This window comes from Acinonyx jubatus, chromosome B2 (genome assembly GCF_027475565.1).
Source record: "Acinonyx jubatus isolate Ajub_Pintada_27869175 chromosome B2, VMU_Ajub_asm_v1.0, whole genome shotgun sequence".
NCBI lineage: Eukaryota > Metazoa > Chordata > Mammalia > Carnivora > Felidae > Acinonyx > Acinonyx jubatus.
Window position 1 is genome coordinate 66,677,814 of NC_069385.1, and position 14,262 is coordinate 66,692,075.

Here is a 14,262-nt window from a genome sequence, read left to right on the forward strand (position 1 = left end):
AAAAATATTCAATAAAATATTAGTAAATCAATTGCAAAAAAAGTATTTAAAAATTATGCACCACAACCAAGTGGGGTTTATCCTAGGTATACAAAGCTGGTTCAACATTCAAAAAAATAAATTAATTTAATCCATCACATCAACACACTAAAAAAGAAAAATCACATAATCATATCAATATATGCAGAAAAAGCATTTAACAAAATCCAACACCAATTCATGATGATAACTCGCAGTAAATTAGGAATAGAGAGGAATTTTCTACTCTGATGAAGAGACAATAGCAAAAATCAGACAATCTAGGAAAACTAATGATAATTGGGGAAAATGGACATTAATTTGTAAGCTGTAGACTTTGTATGTGCTAAAGAATAAAGTAATCCCTATCCCTGTTAAGAAAAGAATTCATTCTTAGATAATTTCTTGGACCAAACTAACTGAAGGAAATGTATCACATAAATAAATATCCTATGCCTGGCATATGAGTACCTGCATTTCCCGCAATTTTTTTTTTTTTACTAACTACTTTAGGAGGACACTTTAAAGGACAAGCAATGGAATTAGCAAATTATCAAATTCTCTTTCTCAGATAGCTGTAAGAGAAGAGAATTGAAGAGAATTGAAACTTGCTATGTACCCAACTAGGTCCTGACCAAGTATTAACCAGTCATCTGCCACATTTAAGCATCCTTTCCTCTCTCAGAAAACGGTCTGGAAGTTATTCTGGTAATGATAATCAAGGATGCAAACTATTACAATACTCCCCTGTGACATTATCACTAATTATTTTGGTTTATTATTGTCTATTTATCATTCAAAATTATTGTTTTGGTTTTGTGTCCTTTTCAAACTGAAGAAACTCTTATAAGTATTCTCATAAGTTATTAACAAATCATCAACTCACAAATTGGAGTATTAAAACTACCCCAATATATTTGATTTCTAGGTTTTAAGACCTCATGTACCACATATATTGTACATATTCATGTTATTTCAAAATTTTAAAAATTTAAACATTTATTTATTTTGATCGAGATAGTGAGAGTGGTGGAGGGGCAGAGAGAGGGGTATAGAGAGAATCCCATGCAGGTTCCCCACCATCAGCACAGGACCCACTGCAGTACTCAAACTCAGAAACTGTGAGATCATGACCTGAGCCTTAAATCAAGAGTTGGATACTTAACCAACTGAGCCACCCAGGCACCCCTCAAAATTTTAAAAATTTAGATACATTGGTGTGATTTTACTGAATTATTAACTTGCTTTTGTATTTTTTTTAACCCAGCATTTCCCTCCTTTCCTCCTCTTAAACAACTAGGCCATTCTCAGCTCATTACTACAAGGGAGAAAATCCATCACCATAGAAAGTAGAAGCTAAGGAACATTCCTGGCTTCAGTTTCTAAAGGTGCAAAGCATTGAAAGCAGAGGTTTCAAAGCAGTCGTCAGGCCAAATCTTTCCTGGAGAAATGTTTTATTGGTTAGTGCAATGTTGGCCCACACATTGTTTTAATCTAGAAATGGTAGCCAACATTTGAACCAGAAGATTTAATATTTATATCTAGCTTTCTGAATTCTCTAGAAGATTCAGATCTTGCAAGTGGGGCAATATTCCAACATGGAACCTGAGGAAGAATCTGATTATCAGCTGTCTTCTTTGTCTGGGACACATGCTCTCTCCCATTGGCCTTGGTCCCTGCCCATGTCTTTGTCTTTCCAGCGCTGAGGCACAATATCAGTTATCTTTATCATCTTATATCTACTAGATTCACTTATGTTACCTGCCATGAGCCTGAAGCTACCTAATAAACCCTTGCTTTCATGGAAATGTTGAGATTCCAATACAGATAGAATTTAGGGTAGAAGCAATGCGCTATGAAACCAGTGTATTTAAGGACCTGCAACTTTGACAAGAGATGACAGTACATGTCAGGGATGGGAGAAAAAGTGATAAGAGTTTATAGTTAGTGGGTGAGTTGAGAGGGAAGCCTTGTGCCTTGCATCCCTAGCAGAGAATACGGATCTTCTCTGATGTGATTTATGCCACAGAGAGGAAGCAACACCTGAGGGTAGAAACACTTCTTTGATATGCTTGGGCATATATTGACTTCAGTAGTTTTAGAGTGATTCCTCTGCCCCAGCATGACTTGGAAGGGACAGAATGATTTCTGTGTGCCAATGCATGGCACAGAATTAACTGTGAAGGCTGCTAGATCTAATGTTGTGTTGCCAAGAGGAGTGAGAGATATCCCAGCAGATGCCTGCGTGAACCAATCATGTGAAAGACCAGATTCTAGTATACCCGTATCCACCCATGTTCATGAATACTTTGGTGTTTAATGAATTCTTAGAGAATTGTTACAGCAAATTGACATGTTGAATTTATCTATATTCAATATATATGAGAAATTAGGTGTCATGTGAATCTGGATTTGAAGGCTGGGATATATACCCTATACAAGATAGTGATAGAGGCGCCTGGGTGACTCAGTTACTTAAGCATCTGACTTAAGCTCAGGTCATGATCTCACAGTTTGTGGATTCGAGCCCCATGTCAAGCTCTGTGCTGACAGCTTGGAGCCTGGAGCCTGCTTCAGATTCTGTGTCTCCCTCTCTCTCTCTCCTCCCCTGCTTGTGCTCTGTCTCTGTCTCAAAATAAACAAATAAACTTAAAAAAATTCTTTAAAAGGTAGTGATATCTCTAAAAGATAAAGGCAGGCAATGCTTTGAGAAAATTCTAAGGGAAAATAATAACTGTATATCCAGAGTAGTAGGTTTTCTGGAACACATGTGGCACTAGGAGCCACTAGAACGGGACAGAGTCCTTAGCCATAGTGGCTAAGATAGATCATAATCTCTTAGCCAAGAGAGATATATCCATATTCTTTTTTTTTGAGCCAGCCAGTATATGTATGTGTGTGTGTATATATATATATATATATATATATATATATATACACACACACACACACACACACAAACATATACATATATATACACAAATTATACACACACACACACACACACACACACACAACTTTAGATCTAGCAGCCTTCACAGTTAATTCTGTGCCATGCATTATATTTATATTGTTTATATTTATATTTATATATGCACATGTATATATTTTTTTTGAATTTACATCCAAGTTAGTTAGCATATAGTGCACTAATGATTTCCAGGGTAGAATCCAGTGATTCATCCCCTACATATAATACCCAATGCTCATCCCAGCATGTGTCCTCCTTAATGCCCCTTGCCCATGTAGCCAATCCCCCACCCACAACCCCTCCAGCAACCCTCAGTTTGTTCTCTATATTTAAGAGTCTCTTATATTTTGTCCCTCTCTGTTTTTATATTATTTTTGCTTCCCTTACCTTATGTTTGTCTGTTTTTTATCTTAAATTCCAAATATGAGTGAAGTCATATATTTGTCTTTCTCTAATTTCACTTAGCATAATATATGTAGTTTCATTCATGTTGTTGCAGATGGCAAGATTTCATTCTTTTTGATTGCTGAGTAATACTACATTATATATATATAAAATATATATATATATGTGAAGACAATGTGGTGGTCTTCATCCATTCATCTTTCGATGAACATTTGGTCTCTTTCCATACTTTGGCTATTGTCAATAGCACTGTTATAAACATTGGAGTACATATGCCCCTTCAAAACAGCAATTCTGTATCCTTTGGATAAATTCCTAGTAGTGCTATTGCTGGGTGGTAGGGTAATTCTATTTTTAATTTTTTGAGGAACCTCCACACTGTTTTCCAAAGTAGTCGCACCAGTTTGCCTTCCCACCAACAGTGCAAAAGGGTTCCCTTTTCTCCACATCCTCACCAATATCTGTTGTCGCCTGAGTTGTTAATGTTCACCATTCTGACAGGTGTGACGTGGAATCTTGTGGCTTTGATTTGTATTTCCCTGGTGATGAGTGATGTTGACAATCTTTTCATATGTCTGTTAGCCATCTGGAGTCTTCTTTGGAAGAGTGTCTATTCATGTCTTTTGCCCATTTCTTCACTTACTTTTTTTGGTGTTGAATTTGTTTTTTGGGTGTTGAATTTGATACGTTCTTTATAGATTTTGACACTAACCCTTTATCTGATATGTCATTTGCAAATATCTTCTCCCATTCTATCAGCTGCCTTTAGTTTTGTTGGTTGTTTTCTTTGCCATGAAAGGGATTTGATGAGGTCCCAATAGTTCATTTTTGCTTTTTTTTTTCTTCCCTTGCCTCCAGAGACATGTTGAGTAAGAAGTTGCTGCGGCCAAGGTCAAAGAGGTTTTTGCCTGCTTTCTCCTCAAGGATTTTGATGGCTTCCTGTATTACATTGAGGTCTTTCATCCATTTTGAGTTTATTTTTGTGTATGGTGTAAGAAAGTGGTCCAGGTTCATTTTTCTGCTTGTCACTGTCCAGTTTTCCCAGCACCACTTGCTGAAGAGACTGTCTTTATTCCATTGGATATTCTTTCCTGCTTTGTCAAAGATTAGTTGGCCATACATTTGTGGGTCCATTTCTGGGTTCTTTATCCTGTTCCATTGATCTATGTGCCTGTTTTTTGTGCCAGATGATCACAACTGTCTTGATGATCACAACTTTGTAAAACAGCTTAAAGTCCATAATCATGAATACTCCAGCTTCGGTTTTCTTTTTCAGGACTGTTTTGGCTATTTTTTTTTTTTTTTTGGTTCTATACAAATTAGAGGATTGTTTATTCCAACTCTGTGAAGAATGCTGGTATTTTTTTGATTGTAGATTGTTTTGGGTAGTATAAATATTTTAACAGTATTTGTTCTTCTAATCCATGAGCATAGAATGATTTTCCAATTTTTTGGGTGTGTTGTCATTTTTTTCATAAGATTTCTATAGTTTTCAGTGTATATATATTTCACTTCTTGGGTTAGGTTTATTCCTAGGTATTTTATGGGTTTTAGTGCAATTATAAATGGGATCAATTCCTTGATTTTTCATTCTGCTGCTTAATTATTGGTGTACAGAAAAGCAATCGATTTCTGTGCATTGGTTTTATATCCTACAACTTTGCTGAATTCATCAATCAGTTGTAGTATTTTTTTGGTGGAATCTTTTGGGTTTTCTGTATAGATTATTATGTTGTCTGCAAAGAGTGAAAGTTTGACTTCTTCCTTGCTGATTTGGATGCCTTTTATTTCTTTGTGTTGTCTGAATGCTGAGGCTAGGACTTTCAATACTATGTTAAATAACAGTGGTGAGAGTGGACACCCCCTGCTCTCAGTCTCTCAGTTTTTTCCCATTGAGGATGATATTAGCAGTGGGTCTTTAATATATTAATTTTATGATCTTGAGATATGATCCTTCTATCCCTACTTTCTTGAAGGTTTTTATCAAAAAAGGATGCTGTATTTTTTCAAATGCTTTCTCTGCATCTCTTGAGAGGATAATGTGGTTCCTATTCTTTCTTTTATTAATGTGATGTATCACATTGATTGATTTGCGGATATAGAACCAGCCCTGCATCTCAGTTATAAATCCCACTTGATTGTGGTGAATAATTCTTTTAATGTATTGATGGATCTGGTTGGCTAGTATCTTATTGAGAATTTTTGCATTTATGTGCATGAGGGAAATTGGTCTATAGTTCTCCTTTTTAGTGGGGCCTTTTTCTTGTTTTGGAATCAAGGTAATGCTGGCCTCATAGAATGAGTTTGGAAATGTTCCCTCCATTTCTATTTTTTGGAACAGCTGCAAAAGAATAGGTGTTGACTCTTCTTTAAATGTTTAGTAGAATTCCCCTGGAAAGCAATCTGGCCCTGAAATCTCTTGTTTTTGAGACAGTTTTGATTACTAATTTGATTTCTTTATTGGTTATGGGTCTGTTCAAATTTTCTATTTCTTCCTGTTCCAGTTTTGGTAGTGTATATGTTTCTAGGAATTTTTCCATTTATTCCAGATTGCCCAATTTATTGGCATATAATTAATCATAATATTCTCTTATCATTGTATTTCTGCAGTGTTGGTTGTGATCTCTCCTCTTTCATTCTTGATTTTATTTATTTGGGTCCTTTCCTTTTTCTTTTTGATTCAACTGGCTAGGAGTTTGGCAATTTTGCTAATTCTTTCAAAGAACCAGCTCCTGGTTTCATTGATCTCTTCTACTTTTTTTTTTTAATTTTAATAGCATTGATTTCTGCTCTAATCATTATTATTTCTTGTCTTCTCCTGGTTTTTGGTTTTGTTTGATTTGCTATTATTTTTCCAGCTCTTTAAGGTGTAAGGTTAGGTTGTGTATCTGAGATCTTTCTTCTTTCTTTAGAAAGGCCTGGATTGCTATATACTTCCCTCTTATGACTGCCTTTGCTAATCCTAGATATTTTGGACTGTAGCGTTATTATTTTCATTGGCTTCCATGTACTTTTTAAATTCCTCTTTAACTTCTTGGTTAGTCCATTCATTCTTTAGTAGGATGTTTTGTAGTCTCCAAGTATTTGTTGTCTTTCCAAATTTTTCTTGTGGTTGATTTCAAGTTTCATAGCATCGTGGTCTGAAAATATGCACTGTATGACCTCAGTCTTTTTGTACTTGTTGAGGGCTGATTTGTGTCCCAGTATATGGTCTATTCCGGAGAATGTTCCATGTGCACTCAAGAAGAATGTGTATTCCACTGCTTTAGGATGAAATGTTCTAAATATATCTTTTAAGTCCATCTGATACAGTTTGTCATTCAAAGCCATTGTTTCCTTGTTTATTTTATGCTTAGATGATCTGTCCATTGTTGTAAGTAGGGTGTTGAAGTCTCCTACTATTTGGTATTATTGTCAATGAGTTTCTTTATGCTTGTGATTAATTGATTTATATATTTAAGTGTTCCACATTGGGAGCATAAATGTTCACAATTGCTAGATTTTCTTGGTGGATAGACCCTTCATTATAATATAATGCCCTCTTCATGTCTTGTTACAGTCTTTATTTTAAAATCTAGATTGTCTGATATAAGTATGGCTACTCTGGCTTTCTTTTGGTGAGCATTAGTGTGATAGATGGTTCTCTCTCCCCTTATTTTCAATCTGAAGGTATCTTTAGGTCTAAAATGAGTCTCTTATAAACAGCATATAGATGGATCTTGTTTTCTTATCCATTTTTTTACCCTATGTCTTTTGACTGAAGTGTTTAGTCTGTTGACATTTAGAGTGAGTACTGAAAGATATGAATTTATTGCCATTGTGCTGCCTGTAGCGTAGGAGTTTCTGGTGGTGTTCTCTGGTCCTTTCTAATCTTTATTGCTTTTGGTCATTTTTTGTTTTGTTTCGTGTTTTCTCCCCTCAGAGAATCCCCCTAAAAATTTCTTTCAGGGCTGATTTAGTGGCCACGAACTTCTTTAGTTTTTGTTTGTCTGGGAAACACTTTATCTCTCCTTCTATTTTGAATGACAGCCTTGCTGGATAAAGAATTCTTGGCTGCATATTTTTCTGATTCAGCACGTTGAATATATCCTGGCACTCCTTTCTGGCCTGCCAAGTTTCTGTGGATAGGTCTGCTGTGAACCTTATCCGTCTTCCCTTATAAGTTAAGGACTTTTTTTCCCTTGTTGCTTTCATAATTCTTTCTTTGTCTGTGTATTTTGTGAATTTGACTGTGATATGCCTTGTTGATGCTTGGGTATCTGTTTGTTTGTTTTGGCTTTGTTTTTGTTTGTTTTGTTTGTTTTGTTTTGTTTTGTTTTTAATCTAATGGGAGTTTTCTGTGCTTTTTTGGATTTATTGTCTGTGTCTTTCCCCAGGTTAGGAAAGTTTTCCCCTATGATTTGCTCACGTAAACTTACCCTTTTTTCTCTCTCTTCATTTTCTGGGATTCCTGATTCAGATGTTATTCCTTTTTAGTGAGTCACTGAATTCTCTAATTCTTATATCATGCTCTTTTGCCTTAGTTTCCCTCTTTTTTCCTGCTTCATTATTTCCCAAAATTTTGTATTCTATAAAGCTGATTCACTGCTCTCCTTCACGCATCCTTGCTGCCATGGCATCCATTCAAAATTACATCTCGGTTATAGCATTTTTAATTTCATCCTGACTAGGTTTTACTTCTTTTATCTCTGCAGAAAGGGATTCTTTGTTTTTTTTAACCCCAGCTAGTATTCTTATTACCATGATTCTAAATTCTAGTTCAGATATCTTGCTTATATCTGTGTTGATTAGGTCTCTGGCTGTCATTTCCACTGTCCTTTCTTTTGGGGTGAATTCCTTCATTTTTTCATTTTAGAGGAAAAAAAGAATTAATAAAATAAGCAAATAAATTTTAAAAACTTTTTAAAAAACACACAAAAAATAAATAAAGGAAGTTAGATCCTAGATGTGTTTTGGTCTTATTGTTGAAAGAAACTTGATAGAATAGAGAAAAAAGGGAAAGAAAATAAAGGAAAAAAAGAAAATATTTAAAATTTTAAAAAATGTATACAATAAAATAGAATAAAATGAAATCAAGAGTGTAAAATACATTAAAAAATTAACAAAAAAATAAAAAATATACTAAAATTTTTTAAATGTTTTTTTAAAAATCAGAAAATGAAAATAAATCTTTCTCTTTCTGTATCCAAAATATGAAAATAAAAGAAAAAGAAAAAGAAAAGAAATGAATAGATGGACCAGCAAACAGAATGAAATCCAAATGAAGTTACATCCAGTTTCCCCTAGAATTCTATGAAGCACTTTATAGTCCATACACTAAGCAGGCGGAGAGACTTGTGGTCCTCTAAGGCCTGAGCTTGGTTGGCACAGTTGGATGGGGCTTGGTATAATGGCTCCTTTGTCCACTAGGTGGTGCTGCTGAGCTTACTGGGGTGGATTGGTGTGGCATGTGTGCACATGTATGTGTATGTGTGGGAGAGGTGAAAATGGTGTCACCCAGCTTCCCAGTCTCTGTCACCAGAACTCTGTCCTCTCACCGACCAGCAATCAAGCACCCCTCCTTTGTCTCCAGCTTTTGTCCACTCCCTGCTTCTACACTGTCCACATACAAGCTGTCAACCTACCAGGCAGCACTTCCCTCTTGAATTATATCTCATATGGAGCTATATTTCCAAACTCCTCACTTCTGAGAGTCCTGTAGCTTGGACCTGCTCTGACCCTCTGGGGGAGGGTCTCTCCAGACAATGACCTGGTGCTGGCTTGCCCCTGGGAACATTTGTGAGGTCATGCTGTTGCAGAGGTTCAGGAATTCTGGCTGGGTGTCTGCTTGCCCCAGAAAAAGTTTGTGCGATTGCGTGGTAGCAGAGATTCTGAGAATATGGCAAAACACAACACACAACTGCTGTCAGGTTTCACCACCCACACCCTAGAGCCTTGTTCCAATACCAGGAAATGTGGCTGTTCTCTGGGGTCCACTGGTCCTTTGCTTGTGGGGAGGCCATCAGCCTCTACCAAATGCTCTCCTACAAGGGGAACCACTTTTCTCTACGTGGCCCTCAGACCCCTCAGACCTCACTGCCTCTGAGGATTCTCCCTTCCCACCAGAGCACTTCCAGGTATTGAGCTGCAGAATTTCCTACTCTGCTTTCCCCTGTTTATAGAGTTCTAATGGTATTGGAATCCTCTCCTTTCTCCCTTTCTTGTTCAGTAACTTGTGGGGCCACTCTTTCTCTTTCTCTCCACCTACTTTCAGGGGGAGTGTTTTTCCTGTACTCTCCCCCACTTCCTCTGTCTTCTCTCCACAAATACTGCTCTCTACCCTCAGCAGCTTCTCTCTCCCCTGGTTTACGTCTCCATGCCATGTACCTGTCAAATTCTGTGACTCACGTTATGAAGATTGTTGTGTTAATCCTCTGGTCAATTTTCTAGGTGTGCAAAATGGTTTGGTGCTGATCTAGCTGCATTTCAGGGATGAGAGAAGCAGAGAACTTCCATGCACTTCTGCCATCTTGGCCCCCTTACCTCCATATATATTTTACTTCCCTAGTTTATATTACACACCTTAAGCTAGCCAGCTAGCTCGCTATCAGCTGATTAAGTTTTTATTGTATATGTATATATTTTTCCTTTTAAGCCAAAGTTGTTTTCTTTTTAAAGTGCACATTTAATTTTCTTCAAAAGTAATTTGTTGTCCTCATAAAGTCTGTAAAGAATTCCTACAGACTCTGTAGAAGGTATCTGAAACTTAGACTTTAGATCTTGCCTGATTCTAACATTGATTCTGGAGCCTAGAGTGGGGGAAAAAAACCAATAAGCAGAGGCTGTCCTAATGAGGTCTGTTTCCACCAGGGTGTGTTGCCTAATACACTTGCACCTGATACTCTTGGTGTTTCCTTATGAGTAGATCACGTTTTTTCACTTCTACTTTTGAGAATTTCACATCAAGTGGATTCACATATCACTAAATAGATCTATATCATCACTGTGCCCTTTACTTTTTCTGACCCTTCCTTCAGTAGTCAAGTGTACTTTTCAAAAATGAAACAGATGATGAAACAGAGGGGACAATGTTCAGAATAAAAGTCCGTATAATGAGTTTCTATCAGCCCTATAATCTCACAATTTATAGGTGGACCTGTTGAAACAGCAGCCCTAAATGAAACAGAAAAATCCTAAATGAAAAGTCTCTTAGGCTAACTTATGAATTTTAGAAAATATGAATAAAATGAAAATATTTATATATTCTATATTATTTTTAATCTTTTCTCTTATGCTACCATCTCCTTTCCCTGTTAATATTTTTCCTGGGAACTGTTTTCTATGTGCTAAGGGCCATTTTGTGTGTGTGTGTGTGTGTGTGTGTGTGTGTGTGTGTGGTTGTTCATGCTAAGCCCCCTACTTCTTATTGTTTTGGTTTCACTGTGGCATTTTTGGTGACTCTGCAGGACTTCAAAGTGGCCCTCACTCCATATCATTTATCAACTTTTCTACCAATTCACTGTCACTTTGATGTCCCACTGAGTAGTTGGCAACAGCACAGCAGGCCTAAAACAAGACAGAACTGGCAAGACCCAGAAGCAAGTAGTTAAACTAGAAAACAGTGTCCAGTTTGAAGAACTCAGAAGCAATCTAATGACAGCACTATGATGAGCATGTCTATCTGTGGCAAGGAAAAGCAGATACATAAAATATATATATGTATGTACACACATTCTACACCTTTAGTGAAGATTTAGTATCAAATCATAGGACATTCAAACTTTAGAGGGATTCAAAGAGCAATAACCCAATATGAGGAAATTGAGTGACAAAGAGGTAAGCAGTTTATTTGTTACTGGTTAGGGATAGAAATGGACATAGTCCTCTTTTCCTCACTCTCAAACAAGTTCCCATTACCCCTTTCAGGATATTGCCAAGCTAATTGTGCAATTTCCATAATTGTTATAAGGGTTTAAATATCAACTGTTTACATTGTCCTTTTTGTTTTTAATTAAAATAGTCCTAATGTTTGATACCAAGAACTTTTTTTTTTAATTTAGTTATATATGTTCTCACTGATGTACTTCCAAAGTATTTTTATCTTGGTAAAACCTGGGTTGAAATTCAGTGTCCAAATCATCGTGTAAATAATTTTTCATTTTTTTTTTACATTTTTTTACTCCATTTTTAGGAAGACAACAGGTTTATCTTCCAATCTTTCTATTAAGTTTTTAAATTTTTTGCTACTATGCTTTAATTTCTGAGAGCTGAGGCTTGATCTCACAAAACTTTTTATAGCAGCTGGTCTTATTTTATTTTAAGGATGATATATTTTCATTTATTATTCTGAGAATAATAATAACTATATTTTTACTGTTTTTTTCCAAATTCTCTCCCTCCTACAAAATAGCTTTTCTCTTAGTTTTCTTGAGTTTCCTTCCTTCCTTCCTTCCTTCCTTCCTTCCTTCCTTCCTTCCTGTCTTTATCTTTCAGGTTATTTCTTAGGTAACTTGCAATTCTTGACTGCTCAGTGTTAAGAATGAAGGACTAAAACATTTTTGGAAACTATGAGTGCAGGTTCAATGCACCAAATGTGAACTTCATTTTTGGCTAATCTGACTGGACTGTTTCACTGGTGACCACTAATGTGAATATCTTTCCTTGCAATGGCTAGATTTTGAAGGGAATTTTTTTTCTTAATTTTTTTAATGTTTATTTATTATTGAGAGGCAGAGAGACAGAGCATGAGCATGGGAGGGGCAGAGAGAGGAGGAGAAACAGAATCCAAAGCCACCTCCAGGCTCTGAGCTGTCAGCACAGAGCCTGACATGGGGCCCGAACCCACAGACTGTGAGATCATGACCTGAGTTGAAGTCAGACGCTTAACTGACTGAGCCACCCAGGCACCCCTTGAGAAGGGAATTTCTCTTGAATAATAAACCAGTCTGATAACATTCTAGACATGATACTAGAATACTATATACTCATCCTCTTATGAGTATAATATGCCATGCTACAATGGGCCTGATGTCCTTCAATCCATAAACCCTCTGTCAATCTCTCCAATCTTCTGCCATTACTGTGGAGGAGATATGGAATTCTGAAGACTTTTTACATGAACTTGCAACCAAGTCTCCTATTTCAACCCCACATCCAATCCCTCTTCAGTGATAGCTTTTTGCCACCAATCCATACCCCTTTGAGTGATTTTGAATAACATAGTGCTTTCCTTGCTGGCAAATTTCTCACTTCTGATAAGTTAGTTATTTTTTACTCATCTGTCTTCAGTTACCAAAATTATGTATTAATTTTCTCCATTCTCCATTGTTTGTAATTTTTCTTGATTTATTTCCCATTTACTAGGATTCTCTGAGTATTTCACATAATTAACCTTTCATCTTTAAATTAATATCTGATCGTTTTTTTAGGTGCTTATATTGTCATTAGTATTTATAAAATCAATGGGGGAGAATTTCACTTTGGCTTTTTCTGACACTTAAAGTAAGTGCCTAGTGGAACAAATATATGAAATCAATCCAAATCAGACAAAGACAAGCCAAAAAATTCCCAAGATATAATCTCCTTCTTTAGGTGGTTAGACAGGAGACTTATTCTTTTTTTATCATGCTCACCCATCCCTCATTCAAGAAAAACAAGATGGCTTTCCCAGTGGAAGGACCAGCTTTACTTACCTAAAGGTAAGCTGGCAAATGCCCTTCTCTATTAGAAGACATTAGTTAGACATACACATATTTAAAATCAATTACCTTTTTAACTGTCATGAATTAGTAGAATTTCAAAGCAACCAAATCAGAAGTGGAAGAGGAAATATATGTTATGTATATATGAAGAGCGGACCTTTCCAAACTAGACTTGCAACAGTAGCACAGTGAAGAAATCTCATGAAGTTGAAGGAATCCAATGTAAAATGAGGGGCAAGGATTTGAGGGGAGTATTGCCCAGGGAAGAGGCAAAGAGCACTCTAATCAGAACCATACGCCACCTAAGATGAACAATTTTCAGAAGCTGGTCTATCGGCTGGTGGATTAATGTGGCCAGATTATTCATAACTGGAGAAACACTTTCACAACTGAAAGAGCACACCCCCTAGTAGAGAATAGTTGGGTACAGTACTGGATTAGATAGTCTTCTTTCCAAAATTTATATTCTTCCCAGAACCTCAGAATGTGACTTCATTTGGAAATAGGGACATTGCAGTTAAGATGAGGTCATGCTGGAGTAGGATGAGATTTTAATCCAATATGACATGTCTCCTTGTAAGGAAAGAAGACATAGAGACAGAGACAAAGGGGAGAATGTCATGTGATAACAGAGGCAGAGATTGGAGTGATGCATCTATAAACCAAGGAATGCCAAGGATTGCCAGTGATATCAGAAGCTAAGAGAAATGCATGGAATAGATCCTTTCCAATAGCCACCAATTTTGGACTTCTAGCCGTTAGGGAACAAATTGCTGTTATTTTTAACCACTCAGTTTGTGGGAATTTTTTTTTCAAATTTTCTAACTCCTGCAAAATAACTTTTACCTCTAAGATTTGAACAACCTAAATGTATCTAATGTGAGATAATTGAGCAACTGATTCCAATTAACTAAAATTTAAGAACATGTGGCTAATGGCTACTGTATTGGAAAGCCAACTCTATTCTTTACACCTTCTATGGACATGTAGGAAAAAAGAGCTCACAATTTTGCAAAGATTATGAAATGTAACCAATATCCAGATGCATCCAAAAATGTGGAATCTCAAGATTGAGGATAGAATCTAGCACATGTAAGGTTCCCTACCTTTTTCTTCCTACATAAATAAATTTGTTCTAACTGAAATCATAGTATTAAATGTTTCAATATTAAATGCTAGACAAAAATG